Source organism: Schistocerca piceifrons, unplaced genomic scaffold (genome assembly GCF_021461385.2).
Source record: "Schistocerca piceifrons isolate TAMUIC-IGC-003096 unplaced genomic scaffold, iqSchPice1.1 HiC_scaffold_676, whole genome shotgun sequence".
Classification (NCBI taxonomy): Eukaryota; Metazoa; Arthropoda; class Insecta; order Orthoptera; family Acrididae; genus Schistocerca; species Schistocerca piceifrons.
In genome coordinates this window covers 15,564-34,180 of record NW_025728922.1, presented here as the reverse complement: position 1 = coordinate 34,180, position 18,617 = coordinate 15,564, and the positions used below count along the sequence as shown (strand labels likewise).

At 55.2% G+C, this 18,617-nt stretch overlaps 42 non-coding genes across 42 annotated transcripts; 9 read left to right on the top strand and 33 right to left on the bottom strand.

Annotated features, from left to right (window-relative positions):
* Positions 1-61: 61 nt before the first annotated feature.
* Trnag-gcc lies at positions 62-132 on the bottom strand. The gene has a single exon. It is a non-coding gene; the product is annotated as a tRNA-Gly (tRNA).
* A 347-nt stretch (positions 133-479) lies between these two features.
* Trnag-ucc lies at positions 480-551 on the top strand. The gene has a single exon. It is a non-coding gene; the product is annotated as a tRNA-Gly (tRNA).
* Positions 552-1,132: 581 nt separating this feature from the next.
* Positions 1,133-1,206, bottom strand: Trnai-aau. The gene has a single exon. It is a non-coding gene; the product is annotated as a tRNA-Ile (tRNA).
* Positions 1,207-1,404: 198 nt separating this feature from the next.
* Positions 1,405-1,476, bottom strand: Trnae-uuc. Its single transcript has one exon. It is a non-coding gene; the product is annotated as a tRNA-Glu (tRNA).
* A 302-nt stretch (positions 1,477-1,778) lies between these two features.
* On the bottom strand, positions 1,779-1,851 carry Trnam-cau. The gene has a single exon. It is a non-coding gene; the product is annotated as a tRNA-Met (tRNA).
* Positions 1,852-2,232: 381 nt separating this feature from the next.
* Positions 2,233-2,303, bottom strand: Trnag-gcc. The gene has a single exon. It is a non-coding gene; the product is annotated as a tRNA-Gly (tRNA).
* Positions 2,304-2,650: 347 nt separating this feature from the next.
* Positions 2,651-2,722, top strand: Trnag-ucc. Its single transcript has one exon. It is a non-coding gene; the product is annotated as a tRNA-Gly (tRNA).
* A 581-nt stretch (positions 2,723-3,303) lies between these two features.
* On the bottom strand, positions 3,304-3,377 carry Trnai-aau. Its single transcript has one exon. It is a non-coding gene; the product is annotated as a tRNA-Ile (tRNA).
* A 198-nt stretch (positions 3,378-3,575) lies between these two features.
* On the bottom strand, positions 3,576-3,647 carry Trnae-uuc. Its single transcript has one exon. It is a non-coding gene; the product is annotated as a tRNA-Glu (tRNA).
* Positions 3,648-3,950: 303 nt separating this feature from the next.
* Positions 3,951-4,023, bottom strand: Trnam-cau. The gene has a single exon. It is a non-coding gene; the product is annotated as a tRNA-Met (tRNA).
* A 381-nt stretch (positions 4,024-4,404) lies between these two features.
* On the bottom strand, positions 4,405-4,475 carry Trnag-gcc. Its single transcript has one exon. It is a non-coding gene; the product is annotated as a tRNA-Gly (tRNA).
* Positions 4,476-4,822: 347 nt separating this feature from the next.
* Positions 4,823-4,894, top strand: Trnag-ucc. The gene has a single exon. It is a non-coding gene; the product is annotated as a tRNA-Gly (tRNA).
* Positions 4,895-5,475: 581 nt separating this feature from the next.
* Trnai-aau lies at positions 5,476-5,549 on the bottom strand. Its single transcript has one exon. It is a non-coding gene; the product is annotated as a tRNA-Ile (tRNA).
* Positions 5,550-5,747: 198 nt separating this feature from the next.
* On the bottom strand, positions 5,748-5,819 carry Trnae-uuc. Its single transcript has one exon. It is a non-coding gene; the product is annotated as a tRNA-Glu (tRNA).
* A 303-nt stretch (positions 5,820-6,122) lies between these two features.
* Trnam-cau lies at positions 6,123-6,195 on the bottom strand. Its single transcript has one exon. It is a non-coding gene; the product is annotated as a tRNA-Met (tRNA).
* A 381-nt stretch (positions 6,196-6,576) lies between these two features.
* Trnag-gcc lies at positions 6,577-6,647 on the bottom strand. The gene has a single exon. It is a non-coding gene; the product is annotated as a tRNA-Gly (tRNA).
* Positions 6,648-6,994: 347 nt separating this feature from the next.
* On the top strand, positions 6,995-7,066 carry Trnag-ucc. Its single transcript has one exon. It is a non-coding gene; the product is annotated as a tRNA-Gly (tRNA).
* A 581-nt stretch (positions 7,067-7,647) lies between these two features.
* Trnai-aau lies at positions 7,648-7,721 on the bottom strand. The gene has a single exon. It is a non-coding gene; the product is annotated as a tRNA-Ile (tRNA).
* A 198-nt stretch (positions 7,722-7,919) lies between these two features.
* On the bottom strand, positions 7,920-7,991 carry Trnae-uuc. Its single transcript has one exon. It is a non-coding gene; the product is annotated as a tRNA-Glu (tRNA).
* A 757-nt stretch (positions 7,992-8,748) lies between these two features.
* On the bottom strand, positions 8,749-8,819 carry Trnag-gcc. Its single transcript has one exon. It is a non-coding gene; the product is annotated as a tRNA-Gly (tRNA).
* Positions 8,820-9,166: 347 nt separating this feature from the next.
* Trnag-ucc lies at positions 9,167-9,238 on the top strand. The gene has a single exon. It is a non-coding gene; the product is annotated as a tRNA-Gly (tRNA).
* Positions 9,239-9,819: 581 nt separating this feature from the next.
* Trnai-aau lies at positions 9,820-9,893 on the bottom strand. Its single transcript has one exon. It is a non-coding gene; the product is annotated as a tRNA-Ile (tRNA).
* A 198-nt stretch (positions 9,894-10,091) lies between these two features.
* Trnae-uuc lies at positions 10,092-10,163 on the bottom strand. Its single transcript has one exon. It is a non-coding gene; the product is annotated as a tRNA-Glu (tRNA).
* A 303-nt stretch (positions 10,164-10,466) lies between these two features.
* On the bottom strand, positions 10,467-10,539 carry Trnam-cau. The gene has a single exon. It is a non-coding gene; the product is annotated as a tRNA-Met (tRNA).
* A 381-nt stretch (positions 10,540-10,920) lies between these two features.
* Positions 10,921-10,991, bottom strand: Trnag-gcc. Its single transcript has one exon. It is a non-coding gene; the product is annotated as a tRNA-Gly (tRNA).
* A 347-nt stretch (positions 10,992-11,338) lies between these two features.
* Positions 11,339-11,410, top strand: Trnag-ucc. Its single transcript has one exon. It is a non-coding gene; the product is annotated as a tRNA-Gly (tRNA).
* Positions 11,411-11,991: 581 nt separating this feature from the next.
* Trnai-aau lies at positions 11,992-12,065 on the bottom strand. Its single transcript has one exon. It is a non-coding gene; the product is annotated as a tRNA-Ile (tRNA).
* A 198-nt stretch (positions 12,066-12,263) lies between these two features.
* Trnae-uuc lies at positions 12,264-12,335 on the bottom strand. Its single transcript has one exon. It is a non-coding gene; the product is annotated as a tRNA-Glu (tRNA).
* A 303-nt stretch (positions 12,336-12,638) lies between these two features.
* On the bottom strand, positions 12,639-12,711 carry Trnam-cau. Its single transcript has one exon. It is a non-coding gene; the product is annotated as a tRNA-Met (tRNA).
* Positions 12,712-13,092: 381 nt separating this feature from the next.
* Positions 13,093-13,163, bottom strand: Trnag-gcc. Its single transcript has one exon. It is a non-coding gene; the product is annotated as a tRNA-Gly (tRNA).
* A 347-nt stretch (positions 13,164-13,510) lies between these two features.
* On the top strand, positions 13,511-13,582 carry Trnag-ucc. The gene has a single exon. It is a non-coding gene; the product is annotated as a tRNA-Gly (tRNA).
* A 581-nt stretch (positions 13,583-14,163) lies between these two features.
* On the bottom strand, positions 14,164-14,237 carry Trnai-aau. The gene has a single exon. It is a non-coding gene; the product is annotated as a tRNA-Ile (tRNA).
* A 198-nt stretch (positions 14,238-14,435) lies between these two features.
* On the bottom strand, positions 14,436-14,507 carry Trnae-uuc. Its single transcript has one exon. It is a non-coding gene; the product is annotated as a tRNA-Glu (tRNA).
* A 303-nt stretch (positions 14,508-14,810) lies between these two features.
* Positions 14,811-14,883, bottom strand: Trnam-cau. The gene has a single exon. It is a non-coding gene; the product is annotated as a tRNA-Met (tRNA).
* A 381-nt stretch (positions 14,884-15,264) lies between these two features.
* Positions 15,265-15,335, bottom strand: Trnag-gcc. Its single transcript has one exon. It is a non-coding gene; the product is annotated as a tRNA-Gly (tRNA).
* A 347-nt stretch (positions 15,336-15,682) lies between these two features.
* Positions 15,683-15,754, top strand: Trnag-ucc. Its single transcript has one exon. It is a non-coding gene; the product is annotated as a tRNA-Gly (tRNA).
* A 581-nt stretch (positions 15,755-16,335) lies between these two features.
* Trnai-aau lies at positions 16,336-16,409 on the bottom strand. Its single transcript has one exon. It is a non-coding gene; the product is annotated as a tRNA-Ile (tRNA).
* Positions 16,410-16,607: 198 nt separating this feature from the next.
* Positions 16,608-16,679, bottom strand: Trnae-uuc. The gene has a single exon. It is a non-coding gene; the product is annotated as a tRNA-Glu (tRNA).
* A 303-nt stretch (positions 16,680-16,982) lies between these two features.
* Positions 16,983-17,055, bottom strand: Trnam-cau. Its single transcript has one exon. It is a non-coding gene; the product is annotated as a tRNA-Met (tRNA).
* A 381-nt stretch (positions 17,056-17,436) lies between these two features.
* Positions 17,437-17,507, bottom strand: Trnag-gcc. Its single transcript has one exon. It is a non-coding gene; the product is annotated as a tRNA-Gly (tRNA).
* Positions 17,508-17,854: 347 nt separating this feature from the next.
* On the top strand, positions 17,855-17,926 carry Trnag-ucc. Its single transcript has one exon. It is a non-coding gene; the product is annotated as a tRNA-Gly (tRNA).
* A 581-nt stretch (positions 17,927-18,507) lies between these two features.
* Trnai-aau lies at positions 18,508-18,581 on the bottom strand. The gene has a single exon. It is a non-coding gene; the product is annotated as a tRNA-Ile (tRNA).
* Positions 18,582-18,617: the final 36 nt, after the last annotated feature.

Genomic DNA, 18,617 nt, shown 5'->3' with positions numbered 1-18,617 from the left:
GGATCGTGCATCTCAAGCGCTCAAGCCACGCGGCAGCATTATCGCGGGAAAAGCAAAATGATGCATCGGCCGGGAATCGAACCCGGGCCGCCCGCGTGGCAGGCGAGCATTCTACCACTGAACCACCGATGCTCGGGCCAGCGGTAACTTGGCGCTGCTTGCCGCGCAGATGTCTCAAGGGAAAGTGGGACTGCCGTCAAGCGCCGTAGCATTCTGTGGAAAAGATGCTGCAGACGCTGAATCCTGCACTGCACTGCTCTGCTTAAAAATGCCGCCAGAACGCGGTCCTCTGCGTACTCTTGCGTTGCCGGCGCCCAACTCTTGCCAAAGGATGCGAAGTGTGCGCGGATACGCTGTCCGAATGCGTCTGGATGTGCTCCCCTAGCCTGCCTCGAAATGCGCCTGCCAGGTACGATCACCTTCGGCCGCTGCCGACTGGCGGGAAGCCGACACAGCGCGGACGCGCGGCGCTCGCTTGTGCGGTGGTGGTGTAATGGTCAGCATAGTTGCCTTCCAAGCAGTTGATCCGGGTTCGATTCCCGGCCACCGCAGCAGGCTTTTAATTTCGCGTATGAGTACTTTTGCCACGCGCTCTTAAATTATTGTTTTTTCGCCCTCTTACTCGCTGCATACCAGCCCTTAGTGTGTCTCGACTTGTCTCGACTTTGCTCGGCTGACGCGAGAGCTGACGCTCTCAAATCGGCCTATATCAAAACGACAAGCACGAGAAACGACTGAGAGAGGTAAGGAGGGACACACAGCACGCCCCCTTCATTTCACGGTGGCGTCTCCCTGACCGAATCGGGCTGTAGCTCCGAAAAGAAAGGAGAAACAAAAATAGGAAGTAAAAGTGCCAATAGCGCCCTGTGTTCCCATGCGCTCACCCGCCCAAGTACTGACAAGGGCCAAAGTTGTTACGCATCGGCAATCGGACATTTTCTTTCATTTTCTCTTTATCGGTTGAGAACCAGTGTATTCAAGATATTATGGCCATTGCCGAGTGAATGCTGTAGCGCTCCCCGACGAGTCGGGTTCGGATCCTCTATCAACTTCCACGCAGGGTGATGATCTTTTGGTCACCACACTCGCCAGCTGAAATCGGCGCCGCCTTTTCGTAGTAGGAAAAGAGTAGTGGCCCGTGGGGGGATCGAACCCACGACCTTCGCGTTATTAGCACGACGCTCTAACCAACTGAGCTAACGGGCCTCGGCAGATGCAGTTGCTCAGCCCTACGCTGGAAACAGGTGGCATGAAGCCGCACACCATTTCTATGGTCGTCGTGTGTCTGCTTCCCTAGTCTATATTCTGCTGACGGTCACGAAACAGTAGCTATATTGCGAGCAGGACGGGAAACGGCCGCTCGGACAGCTCAAACTTGTCACGATTCGTGTGGAAAAAATTCCGTTCCGGTACCGGGAATCGAACCCGGGCCTCCTGGGTGAAAGCCAGGTATCCTAGCCACTAGACCACACCGGATGTGGCCGTTTCGTTCGACCGTTCGTACGGTCGCTTGTCGCATTTCGTGTCGAGTGCCGCGTCGGCGCCCCCCTCTCTTTGCGAGCATCTTTGCACATACTGACTGGCAAGGCGCGCACCTCAAACGTCGCAGAGCAATCTTTTGGCTTCACGCTCTGCTGGGAGAAGAGGAAAAGGGAAGCTGTAAGTAGCAATAACAGGAAGTAAACATTTTCCCGCTGAAGCGTTGAAACGCTGTGGATAACAAACAAGAAATACGTTGGCGCCCTAGCAACAGCACCACCATGTCACAGAAAATTAAATGCCCCGGGTGAGGATCAAACTCACGACCTTAAGATTATGAGACTTACGCGCTGCCTACTGCGCTACCGAGGCACGGGTGCACCGCTTGTCCTGGAAACTGGGTAAACACCTTACCCAATATTAGACGTAGAGACACTGTACTTCCTGGATAACGTGTTCTGTTGCTACACGTGCACTGCCGGCCCAGTTGATTGCGGTGCTGCTGCTGCTGTTGCAACGATAGGCAGCACTCCTTGTCGTTGAAGTTCAGTGCCTCGGAGGCACCCGGACCCAGCAACTTGTGAGGCCAGGCCGACGCTAGTCTGTAGAACATGATGCGAGCGTCCTAGTGGGGACCCGCGAGTGCTGCGTTCTCGGTCCTTCTCAAGGGAAATCCAGCTACACATTCTTGTGGATCGTGCATCTCAAGCGCTCAAGCCACGCGGCAGCATTATCGCGGGAAAAGCAAAATGATGCATCGGCCGGGAATCGAACCCGGGCCGCCCGCGTGGCAGGCGAGCATTCTACCACTGAACCACCGATGCTCGGGCCAGCGGTAACTTGGCGCTGCTTGCCGCGCAGATGTCTCAAGGGAAAGTGGGACTGCCGTCAAGCGCCGTAGCATTCTGTGGAAAAGATGCTGCAGACGCTGAATCCTGCACTGCACTGCTCTGCTTAAAAATGCCGCCAGAACGCGGTCCTCTGCGTACTCTTGCGTTGCCGGCGCCCAACTCTTGCCAAAGGATGCGAAGTGTGCGCGGATACGCTGTCCGAATGCGTCTGGATGTGCTCCCCTAGCCTGCCTCGAAATGCGCCTGCCAGGTACGATCACCTTCGGCCGCTGCCGACTGGCGGGAAGCCGACACAGCGCGGACGCGCGGCGCTCGCTTGTGCGGTGGTGGTGTAATGGTCAGCATAGTTGCCTTCCAAGCAGTTGATCCGGGTTCGATTCCCGGCCACCGCAGCAGGCTTTTAATTTCGCGTATGAGTACTTTTGCCACGCGCTCTTAAATTATTGTTTTTTCGCCCTCTTACTCGCTGCATACCAGCCCTTAGTGTGTCTCGACTTGTCTCGACTTTGCTCGGCTGACGCGAGAGCTGACGCTCTCAAATCGGCCTATATCAAAACGACAAGCACGAGAAACGACTGAGAGAGGTAAGGAGGGACACACAGCACGCCCCCTTCATTTCACGGTGGCGTCTCCCTGACCGAATCGGGCTGTAGCTCCGAAAAGAAAGGAGAAACAAAAATAGGAAGTAAAAGTGCCAATAGCGCCCTGTGTTCCCATGCGCTCACCCGCCCAAGTACTGACAAGGGCCAAAGTTGTTACGCATCGGCAATCGGACATTTTCTTTCATTTTCTCTTTATCGGTTGAGAACCAGTGTATTCAAGATATTATGGCCATTGCCGAGTGAATGCTGTAGCGCTCCCCGACGAGTCGGGTTCGGATCCTCTATCAACTTCCACGCAGGGTGATGATCTTTTGGTCACCACACTCGCCAGCTGAAATCGGCGCCGCCTTTTCGTAGTAGGAAAAGAGTAGTGGCCCGTGGGGGGATCGAACCCACGACCTTCGCGTTATTAGCACGACGCTCTAACCAACTGAGCTAACGGGCCTCGGCAGATGCAGTTGCTCAGCCCTACGCTGGAAACAGGTGGCATGAAGCCGCACACCATTTCTATGGTCGTCGTGTGTCTGCTTCCCTAGTCTATATTCTGCTGACGGTCACGAAACAGTAGCTATATTGCGAGCAGGACGGGAAACGGCCGCTCGGACAGCTCAAACTTGTCACGATTCGTGTGGAAAAAATTCCGTTCCGGTACCGGGAATCGAACCCGGGCCTCCTGGGTGAAAGCCAGGTATCCTAGCCACTAGACCACACCGGATGTGGCCGTTTCGTTCGACCGTTCGTACGGTCGCTTGTCGCATTTCGTGTCGAGTGCCGCGTCGGCGCCCCCCTCTCTTTGCGAGCATCTTTGCACATACTGACTGGCAAGGCGCGCACCTCAAACGTCGCAGAGCAATGCTTTTGGCTTCACGCTCTGCTGGGAGAAGAGGAAAAGGGAAGCTGTAAGTAGCAATAACAGGAAGTAAACATTTTCCCGCTGAAGCGTTGAAACGCTGTGGATAACAAACAAGAAATACGTTGGCGCCCTAGCAACAGCACCACCATGTCACAGAAAATTAAATGCCCCGGGTGAGGATCGAACTCACGACCTTAAGATTATGAGACTTACGCGCTGCCTACTGCGCTACCGAGGCACGGGTGCACCGCTTGTCCTGGAAACTGGGTAAACACCTTACCCAATATTAGACGTAGAGACACTGTACTTCCTGGATAACGTGTTCTGTTGCTACACGTGCACTGCCGGCCCAGTTGATTGCGGTGCTGCTGCTGCTGTTGCAACGATAGGCAGCACTCCTTGTCGTTGAAGTTCAGTGCCTCGGAGGCACCCGGACCCAGCAACTTGTGAGGCCAGGCCGACGCTAGTCTGTAGAACATGATGCGAGCGTCCTAGTGGGGACCCGCGAGTGCTGCGTTCTCGGTCCTTCTCAAGGGAAATCCAGCTACACATTCTTGTGGATCGTGCATCTCAAGCGCTCAAGCCACGCGGCAGCATTATCGCGGGAAAAGCAAAATGATGCATCGGCCGGGAATCGAACCCGGGCCGCCCGCGTGGCAGGCGAGCATTCTACCACTGAACCACCGATGCTCGGGCCAGCGGTAACTTGGCGCTGCTTGCCGCGCAGATGTCTCAAGGGAAAGTGGGACTGCCGTCAAGCGCCGTAGCATTCTGTGGAAAAGATGCTGCAGACGCTGAATCCTGCACTGCACTGCTCTGCTTAAAAATGCCGCCAGAACGCGGTCCTCTGCGTACTCTTGCGTTGCCGGCGCCCAACTCTTGCCAAAGGATGCGAAGTGTGCGCGGATACGCTGTCCGAATGCGTCTGGATGTGCTCCCCTAGCCTGCCTCGAAATGCGCCTGCCAGGTACGATCACCTTCGGCCGCTGCCGACTGGCGGGAAGCCGACACAGCGCGGACGCGCGGCGCTCGCTTGTGCGGTGGTGGTGTAATGGTCAGCATAGTTGCCTTCCAAGCAGTTGATCCGGGTTCGATTCCCGGCCACCGCAGCAGGCTTTTAATTTCGCGTATGAGTACTTTTGCCACGCGCTCTTAAATTATTGTTTTTTCGCCCTCTTACTCGCTGCATACCAGCCCTTAGTGTGTCTCGACTTGTCTCGACTTTGCTCGGCTGACGCGAGAGCTGACGCTCTCAAATCGGCCTATATCAAAACGACAAGCACGAGAAACGACTGAGAGAGGTAAGGAGGGACACACAGCACGCCCCCTTCATTTCACGGTGGCGTCTCCCTGACCGAATCGGGCTGTAGCTCCGAAAAGAAAGGAGAAACAAAAATAGGAAGTAAAAGTGCCAATAGCGCCCTGTGTTCCCATGCGCTCACCCGCCCAAGTACTGACAAGGGCCAAAGTTGTTACGCATCGGCAATCGGACATTTTCTTTCATTTTCTCTTTATCGGTTGAGAACCAGTGTATTCAAGATATTATGGCCATTGCCGAGTGAATGCTGTAGCGCTCCCCGACGAGTCGGGTTCGGATCCTCTATCAACTTCCACGCAGGGTGATGATCTTTTGGTCACCACACTCGCCAGCTGAAATCGGCGCCGCCTTTTCGTAGTAGGAAAAGAGTAGTGGCCCGTGGGGGGATCGAACCCACGACCTTCGCGTTATTAGCACGACGCTCTAACCAACTGAGCTAACGGGCCTCGGCAGATGCAGTTGCTCAGCCCTACGCTGGAAACAGGTGGCATGAAGCCGCACACCATTTCTATGGTCGTCGTGTGTCTGCTTCCCTAGTCTATATTCTGCTGACGGTCACGAAACAGTAGCTATATTGCGAGCAGGACGGGAAACGGCCGCTCGGACAGCTCAAACTTGTCACGATTCGTGTGGAAAAAATTCCGTTCCGGTACCGGGAATCGAACCCGGGCCTCCTGGGTGAAAGCCAGGTATCCTAGCCACTAGACCACACCGGATGTGGCCGTTTCGTTCGACCGTTCGTACGGTCGCTTGTCGCATTTCGTGTCGAGTGCCGCGTCGGCGCCCCCCTCTCTTTGCGAGCATCTTTGCACATACTGACTGGCAAGGCGCGCACCTCAAACGTCGCAGAGCAATGCTTTTGGCTTCACGCTCTGCTGGGAGAAGAGGAAAAGGGAAGCTGTAAGTAGCAATAACAGGAAGTAAACATTTTCCCGCTGAAGCGTTGAAACGCTGTGGATAACAAACAAGAAATACGTTGGCGCCCTAGCAACAGCACCACCATGTCACAGAAAATTAAATGCCCCGGGTGAGGATCGAACTCACGACCTTAAGATTATGAGACTTACGCGCTGCCTACTGCGCTACCGAGGCACGGGTGCACCGCTTGTCCTGGAAACTGGGTAAACACCTTACCCAATATTAGACGTAGAGACACTGTACTTCCTGGATAACGTGTTCTGTTGCTACACGTGCACTGCCGGCCCAGTTGATTGCGGTGCTGCTGCTGCTGTTGCAACGATAGGCAGCACTCCTTGTCGTTGAAGTTCAGTGCCTCGGAGGCACCCGGACCCAGCAACTTGTGAGGCCAGGCCGACGCTAGTCTGTAGAACATGATGCGAGCGTCCTAGTGGGGACCCGCGAGTGCTGCGTTCTCGGTCCTTCTCAAGGGAAATCCAGCTACACATTCTTGTGGATCGTGCATCTCAAGCGCTCAAGCCACGCGGCAGCATTATCGCGGGAAAAGCAAAATGATGCATCGGCCGGGAATCGAACCCGGGCCGCCCGCGTGGCAGGCGAGCATTCTACCACTGAACCACCGATGCTCGGGCCAGCGGTAACTTGGCGCTGCTTGCCGCGCAGATGTCTCAAGGGAAAGTGGGACTGCCGTCAAGCGCCGTAGCATTCTGTGGAAAAGATGCTGCAGACGCTGAATCCTGCACTGCACTGCTCTGCTTAAAAATGCCGCCAGAACGCGGTCCTCTGCGTACTCTTGCGTTGCCGGCGCCCAACTCTTGCCAAAGGATGCGAAGTGTGCGCGGATACGCTGTCCGAATGCGTCTGGATGTGCTCCCCTAGCCTGCCTCGAAATGCGCCTGCCAGGTACGATCACCTTCGGCCGCTGCCGACTGGCGGGAAGCCGACACAGCGCGGACGCGCGGCGCTCGCTTGTGCGGTGGTGGTGTAATGGTCAGCATAGTTGCCTTCCAAGCAGTTGATCCGGGTTCGATTCCCGGCCACCGCAGCAGGCTTTTAATTTCGCGTATGAGTACTTTTGCCACGCGCTCTTAAATTATTGTTTTTTCGCCCTCTTACTCGCTGCATACCAGCCCTTAGTGTGTCTCGACTTGTCTCGACTTTGCTCGGCTGACGCGAGAGCTGACGCTCTCAAATCGGCCTATATCAAAACGACAAGCACGAGAAACGACTGAGAGAGGTAAGGAGGGACACACAGCACGCCCCCTTCATTTCACGGTGGCGTCTCCCTGACCGAATCGGGCTGTAGCTCCGAAAAGAAAGGAGAAACAAAAATAGGAAGTAAAAGTGCCAATAGCGCCCTGTGTTCCCATGCGCTCACCCGCCCAAGTACTGACAAGGGCCAAAGTTGTTACGCATCGGCAATCGGACATTTTCTTTCATTTTCTCTTTATCGGTTGAGAACCAGTGTATTCAAGATATTATGGCCATTGCCGAGTGAATGCTGTAGCGCTCCCCGACGAGTCGGGTTCGGATCCTCTATCAACTTCCACGCAGGGTGATGATCTTTTGGTCACCACACTCGCCAGCTGAAATCGGCGCCGCCTTTTCGTAGTAGGAAAAGAGTAGTGGCCCGTGGGGGGATCGAACCCACGACCTTCGCGTTATTAGCACGACGCTCTAACCAACTGAGCTAACGGGCCTCGGCAGATGCAGTTGCTCAGCCCTACGCTGGAAACAGGTGGCATGAAGCCGCACACCATTTCTATGGTCGTCGTGTGTCTGCTTCCCTAGTCTATATTCTGCTGACGGTCACGAAACAGTAGCTATATTGCGAGCAGGACGGGAAACGGCCGCTCGGACAGCTCAAACTTGTCACGATTCGTGTGGAAAAAATTCCGTTCCGGTACCGGGAATCGAACCCGGGCCTCCTGGGTGAAAGCCAGGTATCCTAGCCACTAGACCACACCGGATGTGGCCGTTTCGTTCGACCGTTCGTACGGTCGCTTGTCGCATTTCGTGTCGAGTGCCGCGTCGGCGCCCCCCTCTCTTTGCGAGCATCTTTGCACATACTGACTGGCAAGGCGCGCACCTCAAACGTCGCAGAGCAATGCTTTTGGCTTCACGCTCTGCTGGGAGAAGAGGAAAAGGGAAGCTGTAAGTAGCAATAACAGGAAGTAAACATTTTCCCGCTGAAGCGTTGAAACGCTGTGGATAACAAACAAGAAATACGTTGGCGCCCTAGCAACAGCACCACCATGTCACAGAAAATTAAATGCCCCGGGTGAGGATCAAACTCACGACCTTAAGATTATGAGACTTACGAGCTGCCTACTGCGCTACCGAGGCACGGGTGCACCGCTTGTCCTGGAAACTGGGTAAACACCTTACCCAATATTAGACGTAGAGACACTGTACTTCCTGGATAACGTGTTCTGTTGCTACACGTGCACTGCCGGCCCAGTTGATTGCGGTGCTGCTGCTGCTGTTGCAACGATAGGCAGCACTCCTTGTCGTTGAAGTTCAGTGCCTCGGAGGCACCCGGACCCAGCAACTTGTGAGGCCAGGCCGACGCTAGTCTGTAGAACATGATGCGAGCGTCCTAGTGGGGACCCGCGAGTGCTGCGTTCTCGGTCCTTCTCAAGGGAAATCCAGCTACACATTCTTGTGGATCGTGCATCTCAAGCGCTCAAGCCACGCGGCAGCATTATCGCGGGAAAAGCAAAATGATGCATCGGCCGGGAATCGAACCCGGGCCGCCCGCGTGGCAGGCGAGCATTCTACCACTGAACCACCGATGCTCGGGCCAGCGGTAACTTGGCGCTGCTTGCCGCGCAGATGTCTCAAGGGAAAGTGGGACTGCCGTCAAGCGCCGTAGCATTCTGTGGAAAAGATGCTGCAGACGCTGAATCCTGCACTGCACTGCTCTGCTTAAAAATGCCGCCAGAACGCGGTCCTCTGCGTACTCTTGCGTTGCCGGCGCCCAACTCTTGCCAAAGGATGCGAAGTGTGCGCGGATACGCTGTCCGAATGCGTCTGGATGTGCTCCCCTAGCCTGCCTCGAAATGCGCCTGCCAGGTACGATCACCTTCGGCCGCTGCCGACTGGCGGGAAGCCGACACAGCGCGGACGCGCGGCGCTCGCTTGTGCGGTGGTGGTGTAATGGTCAGCATAGTTGCCTTCCAAGCAGTTGATCCGGGTTCGATTCCCGGCCACCGCAGCAGGCTTTTAATTTCGCGTATGAGTACTTTTGCCACGCGCTCTTAAATTATTGTTTTTTCGCCCTCTTACTCGCTGCATACCAGCCCTTAGTGTGTCTCGACTTGTCTCGACTTTGCTCGGCTGACGCGAGAGCTGACGCTCTCAAATCGGCCTATATCAAAACGACAAGCACGAGAAACGACTGAGAGAGGTAAGGAGGGACACACAGCACGCCCCCTTCATTTCACGGTGGCGTCTCCCTGACCGAATCGGGCTGTAGCTCCGAAAAGAAAGGAGAAACAAAAATAGGAAGTAAAAGTGCCAATAGCGCCCTGTGTTCCCATGCGCTCACCCGCCCAAGTACTGACAAGGGCCAAAGTTGTTACGCATCGGCAATCGGACATTTTCTTTCATTTTCTCTTTATCGGTTGAGAACCAGTGTATTCAAGATATTATGGCCATTGCCGAGTGAATGCTGTAGCGCTCCCCGACGAGTCGGGTTCGGATCCTCTATCAACTTCCACGCAGGGTGATGATCTTTTGGTCACCACACTCGCCAGCTGAAATCGGCGCCGCCTTTTCGTAGTAGGAAAAGAGTAGTGGCCCGTGGGGGGATCGAACCCACGACCTTCGCGTTATTAGCACGACGCTCTAACCAACTGAGCTAACGGGCCTCGGCAGATGCAGTTGCTCAGCCCTACGCTGGAAACAGGTGGCATGAAGCCGCACACCATTTCTATGGTCGTCGTGTGTCTGCTTCCCTAGTCTATATTCTGCTGACGGTCACGAAACAGTAGCTATATTGCGAGCAGGACGGGAAACGGCCGCTCGGACAGCTCAAACTTGTCACGATTCGTGTGGAAAAAATTCCGTTCCGGTACCGGGAATCGAACCCGGGCCTCCTGGGTGAAAGCCAGGTATCCTAGCCACTAGACCACACCGGATGTGGCCGTTTCGTTCGACCGTTCGTACGGTCGCTTGTCGCATTTCGTGTCGAGTGCCGCGTCGGCGCCCCCCTCTCTTTGCGAGCATCTTTGCACATACTGACTGGCAAGGCGCGCACCTCAAACGTCGCAGAGCAATGCTTTTGGCTTCACGCTCTGCTGGGAGAAGAGGAAAAGGGAAGCTGTAAGTAGCAATAACAGGAAGTAAACATTTTCCCGCTGAAGCGTTGAAACGCTGTGGATAACAAACAAGAAATACGTTGGCGCCCTAGCAACAGCACCACCATGTCACAGAAAATTAAATGCCCCGGGTGAGGATCGAACTCACGACCTTAAGATTATGAGACTTACGCGCTGCCTACTGCGCTACCGAGGCACGGGTGCACCGCTTGTCCTGGAAACTGGGTAAACACCTTACCCAATATTAGACGTAGAGACACTGTACTTCCTGGATAACGTGTTCTGTTGCTACACGTGCACTGCCGGCCCAGTTGATTGCGGTGCTGCTGCTGCTGTTGCAACGATAGGCAGCACTCCTTGTCGTTGAAGTTCAGTGCCTCGGAGGCACCCGGACCCAGCAACTTGTGAGGCCAGGCCGACGCTAGTCTGTAGAACATGATGCGAGCGTCCTAGTGGGGACCCGCGAGTGCTGCGTTCTCGGTCCTTCTCAAGGGAAATCCAGCTACACATTCTTGTGGATCGTGCATCTCAAGCGCTCAAGCCACGCGGCAGCATTATCGCGGGAAAAGCAAAATGATGCATCGGCCGGGAATCGAACCCGGGCCGCCCGCGTGGCAGGCGAGCATTCTACCACTGAACCACCGATGCTCGGGCCAGCGGTAACTTGGCGCTGCTTGCCGCGCAGATGTCTCAAGGGAAAGTGGGACTGCCGTCAAGCGCCGTAGCATTCTGTGGAAAAGATGCTGCAGACGCTGAATCCTGCACTGCACTGCTCTGCTTAAAAATGCCGCCAGAACGCGGTCCTCTGCGTACTCTTGCGTTGCCGGCGCCCAACTCTTGCCAAAGGATGCGAAGTGTGCGCGGATACGCTGTCCGAATGCGTCTGGATGTGCTCCCCTAGCCTGCCTCGAAATGCGCCTGCCAGGTACGATCACCTTCGGCCGCTGCCGACTGGCGGGAAGCCGACACAGCGCGGACGCGCGGCGCTCGCTTGTGCGGTGGTGGTGTAATGGTCAGCATAGTTGCCTTCCAAGCAGTTGATCCGGGTTCGATTCCCGGCCACCGCAGCAGGCTTTTAATTTCGCGTATGAGTACTTTTGCCACGCGCTCTTAAATTATTGTTTTTTCGCCCTCTTACTCGCTGCATACCAGCCCTTAGTGTGTCTCGACTTGTCTCGACTTTGCTCGGCTGACGCGAGAGCTGACGCTCTCAAATCGGCCTATATCAAAACGACAAGCACGAGAAACGACTGAGAGAGGTAAGGAGGGACACACAGCACGCCCCCTTCATTTCACGGTGGCGTCTCCCTGACCGAATCGGGCTGTAGCTCCGAAAAGAAAGGAGAAACAAAAATAGGAAGTAAAAGTGCCAATAGCGCCCTGTGTTCCCATGCGCTCACCCGCCCAAGTACTGACAAGGGCCAAAGTTGTTACGCATCGGCAATCGGACATTTTCTTTCATTTTCTCTTTATCGGTTGAGAACCAGTGTATTCAAGATATTATGGCCATTGCCGAGTGAATGCTGTAGCGCTCCCCGACGAGTCGGGTTCGGATCCTCTATCAACTTCCACGCAGGGTGATGATCTTTTGGTCACCACACTCGCCAGCTGAAATCGGCGCCGCCTTTTCGTAGTAGGAAAAGAGTAGTGGCCCGTGGGGGGATCGAACCCACGACCTTCGCGTTATTAGCACGACGCTCTAACCAACTGAGCTAACGGGCCTCGGCAGATGCAGTTGCTCAGCCCTACGCTGGAAACAGGTGGCATGAAGCCGCACACCATTTCTATGGTCGTCGTGTGTCTGCTTCCCTAGTCTATATTCTGCTGACGGTCACGAAACAGTAGCTATATTGCGAGCAGGACGGGAAACGGCCGCTCGGACAGCTCAAACTTGTCACGATTCGTGTGGAAAAAATTCCGTTCCGGTACCGGGAATCGAACCCGGGCCTCCTGGGTGAAAGCCAGGTATCCTAGCCACTAGACCACACCGGATGTGGCCGTTTCGTTCGACCGTTCGTACGGTCGCTTGTCGCATTTCGTGTCGAGTGCCGCGTCGGCGCCCCCCTCTCTTTGCGAGCATCTTTGCACATACTGACTGGCAAGGCGCGCACCTCAAACGTCGCAGAGCAATGCTTTTGGCTTCACGCTCTGCTGGGAGAAGAGGAAAAGGGAAGCTGTAAGTAGCAATAACAGGAAGTAAACATTTTCCCGCTGAAGCGTTGAAACGCTGTGGATAACAAACAAGAAATACGTTGGCGCCCTAGCAACAGCACCACCATGTCACAGAAAATTAAATGCCCCGGGTGAGGATCAAACTCACGACCTTAAGATTATGAGACTTACGCGCTGCCTACTGCGCTACCGAGGCACGGGTGCACCGCTTGTCCTGGAAACTGGGTAAACACCTTACCCAATATTAGACGTAGAGACACTGTACTTCCTGGATAACGTGTTCTGTTGCTACACGTGCACTGCCGGCCCAGTTGATTGCGGTGCTGCTGCTGCTGTTGCAACGATAGGCAGCACTCCTTGTCGTTGAAGTTCAGTGCCTCGGAGGCACCCGGACCCAGCAACTTGTGAGGCCAGGCCGACGCTAGTCTGTAGAACATGATGCGAGCGTCCTAGTGGGGACCCGCGAGTGCTGCGTTCTCGGTCCTTCTCAAGGGAAATCCAGCTACACATTCTTGTGGATCGTGCATCTCAAGCGCTCAAGCCACGCGGCAGCATTATCGCGGGAAAAGCAAAATGATGCATCGGCCGGGAATCGAACCCGGGCCGCCCGCGTGGCAGGCGAGCATTCTACCACTGAACCACCGATGCTCGGGCCAGCGGTAACTTGGCGCTGCTTGCCGCGCAGATGTCTCAAGGGAAAGTGGGACTGCCGTCAAGCGCCGTAGCATTCTGTGGAAAAGATGCTGCAGACGCTGAATCCTGCACTGCACTGCTCTGCTTAAAAATGCCGCCAGAACGCGGTCCTCTGCGTACTCTTGCGTTGCCGGCGCCCAACTCTTGCCAAAGGATGCGAAGTGTGCGCGGATACGCTGTCCGAATGCGTCTGGATGTGCTCCCCTAGCCTGCCTCGAAATGCGCCTGCCAGGTACGATCACCTTCGGCCGCTGCCGACTGGCGGGAAGCCGACACAGCGCGGACGCGCGGCGCTCGCTTGTGCGGTGGTGGTGTAATGGTCAGCATAGTTGCCTTCCAAGCAGTTGATCCGGGTTCGATTCCCGGCCACCGCAGCAGGCTTTTAATTTCGCGTATGAGTACTTTTGCCACGCGCTCTTAAATTATTGTTTTTTCGCCCTCTTACTCGCTGCATACCAGCCCTTAGTGTGTCTCGACTTGTCTCGACTTTGCTCGGCTGACGCGAGAGCTGACGCTCTCAAATCGGCCTATATCAAAACGACAAGCACGAGAAACGACTGAGAGAGGTAAGGAGGGACACACAGCACGCCCCCTTCATTTCACGGTGGCGTCTCCCTGACCGAATCGGGCTGTAGCTCCGAAAAGAAAGGAGAAACAAAAATAGGAAGTAAAAGTGCCAATAGCGCCCTGTGTTCCCATGCGCTCACCCGCCCAAGTACTGACAAGGGCCAAAGTTGTTACGCATCGGCAATCGGACATTTTCTTTCATTTTCTCTTTATCGGTTGAGAACCAGTGTATTCAAGATATTATGGCCGTTGCCGAGTGAATGCTGTAGCGCTCCCCGACGAGTCGGGTTCGGATCCTCTATCAACTTCCACGCAGGGTGATGATCTTTTGGTCACCACACTCGCCAGCTGAAATCGGCGCCGCCTTTTCGTAGTAGGAAAAGAGTAGTGGCCCGTGGGGGGATCGAACCCACGACCTTCGCGTTATTAGCACGACGCTCTAACCAACTGAGCTAACGGGCCTCGGCAGATGCAGTTGCTCAGCCCTACGCTGGAAACAGGTGGCATGAAGCCGCACACCATTTCTATGGTCGTCGTGTGTCTGCTTCCCTAGTCTATATTCTGCTGACGGTCACGAAACAGTAGCTATATTGCGAGCAGGACGGGAAACGGCCGCTCGGACAGCTCAAACTTGTCACGATTCGTGTGGAAAAAATTCCGTTCCGGTACCGGGAATCGAACCCGGGCCTCCTGGGTGAAAGCCAGGTATCCTAGCCACTAGACCACACCGGATGTGGCCGTTTCGTTCGACCGTTCGTACGGTCGCTTGTCGCATTTCGTGTCGAGTGCCGCGTCGGCGCCCCCCTCTCTTCGCGAGCATCTTTGCACATACTGACTGGCAAGGCGCGCACCTCAAACGTCGCAGAGCAATGCTTTTGGCTTCACGCTCTGCTGGGAGAAGAGGAAAAGGGAAGCTGTAAGTAGCAATAACAGGAAGTAAACATTTTCCCGCTGAAGCGTTGAAACGCTGTGGATAACAAACAAGAAATACGTTGGCGCCCTAGCAACAGCACCACCATGTCACAGAAAATTAAATGCCCCGGGTGAGGATCGAACTCACGACCTTAAGATTATGAGACTTACGCGCTGCCTACTGCGCTACCGAGGCACGGGTGCACCGCTTGTCCTGGAAACTGGGTAAACACCTTACCCAATATTAGACGTAGAGACACTGTACTTCCTGGATAACGTGTTCTGTTGCTACACGTGCACTGCCGGCCCAGTTGATTGCGGTGCTGCTGCTGCTGTTGCAACGATAGGCAGCACTCCTTGTCGTTGAAGTTCAGTGCCTCGGAGGCACCCGGACCCAGCAACTTGTGAGGCCAGGCCGACGCTAGTCTGTAGAACATGATGCGAGCGTCCTAGTGGGGACCCGCGAGTGCTGCGTTCTCGGTCCTTCTCAAGGGAAATCCAGCTACACATTCTTGTGGATCGTGCATCTCAAGCGCTCAAGCCACGCGGCAGCATTATCGCGGGAAAAGCAAAATGATGCATCGGCCGGGAATCGAACCCGGGCCGCCCGCGTGGCAGGCGAGCATTCTACCACTGAACCACCGATGCTCGGGCCAGCGGTAACTTGGCGCTGCTTGCCGCGCAGATGTCTCAAGGGAAAGTGGGACTGCCGTCAAGCGCCGTAGCATTCTGTGGAAAAGATGCTGCAGACGCTGAATCCTGCACTGCACTGCTCTGCTTAAAAATGCCGCCAGAACGCGGTCCTCTGCGTACTCTTGCGTTGCCGGCGCCCAACTCTTGCCAAAGGATGCGAAGTGTGCGCGGATACGCTGTCCGAATGCGTCTGGATGTGCTCCCCTAGCCTGCCTCGAAATGCGCCTGCCAGGTACGATCACCTTCGGCCGCTGCCGACTGGCGGGAAGCCGACACAGCGCGGACGCGCGGCGCTCGCTTGTGCGGTGGTGGTGTAATGGTCAGCATAGTTGCCTTCCAAGCAGTTGATCCGGGTTCGATTCCCGGCCACCGCAGCAGGCTTTTAATTTCGCGTATGAGTACTTTTGCCACGCGCTCTTAAATTATTGTTTTTTCGCCCTCTTACTCGCTGCATACCAGCCCTTAGTGTGTCTCGACTTGTCTCGACTTTGCTCGGCTGACGCGAGAGCTGACGCTCTCAAATCGGCCTATATCAAAACGACAAGCACGAGAAACGACTGAGAGAGGTAAGGAGGGACACACAGCACGCCCCCTTCATTTCACGGTGGCGTCTCCCTGACCGAATCGGGCTGTAGCTCCGAAAAGAAAGGAGAAACAAAAATAGGAAGTAAAAGTGCCAATAGCGCCCTGTGTTCCCATGCGCTCACCCGCCCAAGTACTGACAAGGGCCAAAGTTGTTACGCATCGGCAATCGGACATTTTCTTTCATTTTCTCTTTATCGGTTGAGAACCAGTGTATTCAAGATATTATGGCCATTGCCGAGTGAATGCTGTAGCGCTCCCCGACGAGTCGGGTTCGGATCCTCTATCAACTTCCACGCAGGGTGATGATCTTTTGGTCACCACACTCGCCAGCTGAAATCGGCGCCGCCTTTTCGTAGTAGGAAAAGAGTAGTGGCCCGTGGGGGGATCGAACCCACGACCTTCGCGTTATTAGCACGACGCTCTAACCAACTGAGCTAACGGGCCTCGGCAGATGCAGTTGCTCAGCCCTACGCTGGAAACAGGTGGCATGAAGCCGCACACCATTTCTATGGTCGTCGTGTGTCTGCTTCCCTAGTCTATATTCTGCTGACGGTCACGAAACAGTAGCTATATTGCGAGCAGGACGGGAAACGGCCGCTCGGACAGCTCAAACTTGTCACGATTCGTGTGGAAAAAATTCCGTTCCGGTACCGGGAATCGAACCCGGGCCTCCTGGGTGAAAGCCAGGTATCCTAGCCACTAGACCACACCGGATGTGGCCGTTTCGTTCGACCGTTCGTACGGTCGCTTGTCGCATTTCGTGTCGAGTGCCGCGTCGGCGCCCCCCTCTCTTTGCGAGCATCTTTGCACATACTGACTGGCAAGGCGCGCACCTCAAACGTCGCAGAGCAATGCTTTTGGCTTCACGCTCTGCTGGGAGAAGAGGAAAAGGGAAGCTGTAAGTAGCAATAACAGGAAGTAAACATTTTCCCGCTGAAGCGTTGAAACGCTGTGGATAACAAACAAGAAATACGTTGGCGCCCTAGCAACAGCACCACCATGTCACAGAAAATTAAATGCCCCGGGTGAGGATCGAACTCACGACCTTAAGATTATGAGACTTACGCGCTGCCTACTGCGCTACCGAGGCACGGGTGCACCGCTTGTCCTGGAAACTGGGTAAACACCTTACCCAATATTAGACGTAGAGACACTGTACTTCCTGGATAACGTGTTCTGTTGCTACACGTGCACTGCCGGCCCAGTTGATTGCGGTGCTGCTGCTGCTGTTGCAACGATAGGCAGCACTCCTTGTCGTTGAAGTTCAGTGCCTCGGAGGCACCCGGACCCAGCAACTTGTGAGGCCAGGCCGACGCTTGTCTGTAGAACATGATGCGAGCGTCCTAGTGGGGACCCGCGAGTGCTGCGTTCTCGGTCCTTCTCAAGGGAAATCCAGCTACACATTCTTGTGGATCGTGCATCTCAAGCGCTCAAGCCACGCGGCAGCATTATCGCGGGAAAAGCAAAATGATGCATCGGCCGGGAATCGAACCCGGGCCGCCCGCGTGGCAGGCGAGCATTCTACCACTGAACCACCGATGCTCGGGCCAGCGGTAACTTGGCGCTGCTTGCCGCGCAGATGTCTCAAGGGAAAGTGGGACTGCCGTCAAGCGCCGTAGCATTCTGTGGAAAAGATGCTGCAGACGCTGAATCCTGCACTGCACTGCTCTGCTTAAAAATGCCGCCAGAACGCGGTCCTCTGCGTACTCTTGCGTTGCCGGCGCCCAACTCTTGCCAAAGGATGCGAAGTGTGCGCGGATACGCTGTCCGAATGCGTCTGGATGTGCTCCCCTAGCCTGCCTCGAAATGCGCCTGCCAGGTACGATCACCTTCGGCCGCTGCCGACTGGCGGGAAGCCGACACAGCGCGGACGCGCGGCGCTCGCTTGTGCGGTGGTGGTGTAATGGTCAGCATAGTTGCCTTCCAAGCAGTTGATCCGGGTTCGATTCCCGGCCACCGCAGCAGGCTTTTAATTTCGCGTATGAGTACTTTTGCCACGCGCTCTTAAATTATTGTTTTTTCGCCCTCTTACTCGCTGCATACCAGCCCTTAGTGTGTCTCGACTTGTCTCGACTTTGCTCGGCTGACGCGAGAGCTGACGCTCTCAAATCGGCCTATATCAAAACGACAAGCACGAGAAACGACTGAGAGAGGTAAGGAGGGACACACAGCACGCCCCCTTCATTTCACGGTGGCGTCTCCCTGACCGAATCGGGCTGTAGCTCCGAAAAGAAAGGAGAAACAAAAATAGGAAGTAAAAGTGCCAATAGCGCCCTGTGTTCCCATGCGCTCACCCGCCCAAGTACTGACAAGGGCCAAAGTTGTTACGCATCGGCAATCGGACATTTTCTTTCATTTTCTCTTTATCGGTTGAGAACCAGTGTATTCAAGATATTATGGCCATTGCCGAGTGAATGCTGTAGCGCTCCCCGACGAGTCGGGTTCGGATCCTCTATCAACTTCCACGCAGGGTGATGATCTTTTGGTCACCACACTCGCCAGCTGAAATCGGCGCCGCCTTTTCGTAGTAGGAAAAGAGTAGTGGCCCGTGGGGGGATCGAACCCACGACCTTCGCGTTATTAGCACGACGCTCTAACCAACTGAGCTAACGGGCCTCGGCAGATGCAGTTGCTCAGCCCTACGCTGGAAAC